Genomic DNA, 1465 nt, shown 5'->3' on the forward strand with positions numbered 1-1465 from the left:
TCATGCTCACTGGTGGGAACTGCAGCCCAACAGAGAGGTGCCCACAGTTTCCCTACTAAGTGCACTCCCAGCCCCAGATCTTGCTTCTTCCAGGTGGTACTGCAATCTAGCCTGACAGGATTTACTCCCTGTCCTGGCACTTGTCAGCTGATACTGTGGCAAGGGGCCAGGAATTTTGATGATGCCTTAGAGACCCCAGTATGGGGAAGAGTGTTCCCAGGGTGTTGCTTGAGTGGTTTTGATACTTATGAAAAGTTGTTGGCGTCTTTTCACCAGGGTTGAAAAAATCTTTTTAAGATCTTTTGAATGATAAATTTCATCTTAGCACATCCACAGGCATAGGAACATGTTGCAAAGCTTGTCTAGGAGCGTTGTCCAACCTGTTCTTCTTTTCATCCTCTGATGAGGCAGTTGACATTCCCTGTTGGCCTAGATGAGTCAGCTATCATGTCCCTTATGTACATCTAGACTTGCTATCCGCTGCACAGACATCAACAACTGAGGAGGCCTAGGCCTGATTCATGTACTCCAAGGTCAAACCATACATGTTTTGATTTTCCCTGTGGCTGGGTTTGAGTTGGGAAGTTCCCCCAAGAAACCTCTCTTGATGTGACCTCAGACTTGACTTGTGTGTGCTAGCCAGTGCAATCAATATCAGGTTCAATCCATTACCTAGACCAGCCAACACACATACCCTGTGAATGCACCTGCTTGGTCAATTCCACCCCCAGATCCAATTCTCATGCAAACGAATGTGTGCTGCAGCCTAACCCATCCTGCCTCTGGCCCAGTCTTCATGCACACCAGCAGATGCCGCAGCCTAGTCAGGACAATGCTTAATAAGCCCCACCAGGTCAGCTGCCAGTATCAGTGTTGGCATGTGCTGCAGCCTAGCTGGATCCATCCCACATCCCATCTGGCTCTTGTACACACCTATGGATGCTGCAGCTTAGTTCAGCCTGACCTACCCCCACTGCTAGCTCTCATGCTCGTAGTGGGAGCTGCAGCACAGCAGGGCAGTGCCCATATTCCCCTACCATGCCCATTCCCAGCCCCAGATTTTACATCTGCCAGGGGTACTGCAGTATAGCATGACATGACTTGCACCCAGGCTTGGTGCCTGCTAGCAGCAGGTACTGTGACCTAGTGCAGTCTGGTCTGCACCCATTCTGGCTCTTTTAAGTGCCAGCGAATGCTAAAGCCTAGCCCAATCTGGCCCACCTTCACACTGGCCCACCCCCAGTCCCAGCTCTCACACACACCAGTGGAAGCAACAGTCCAACAAGGAAGTCCCAAAGTTCCCCTACCAGGCCTGCTTCCAGCCCTGGGTCTTGCACATGCCAGTGGGTGCTGAGGCTCAGTCCGAGATAACCTATCCTCAGTTTCAGCATTCACCAGCAGGTGCTATATAGCCTGGCTCAGCATAGCCCTCCCCATTCCCAGCTCTTGCTAGCAGGGGCAGCAG

Source organism: Ochotona princeps, chromosome 1 (assembly GCF_030435755.1).
Source record: "Ochotona princeps isolate mOchPri1 chromosome 1, mOchPri1.hap1, whole genome shotgun sequence".
Classification (NCBI taxonomy): domain Eukaryota; kingdom Metazoa; phylum Chordata; class Mammalia; order Lagomorpha; family Ochotonidae; genus Ochotona; species Ochotona princeps.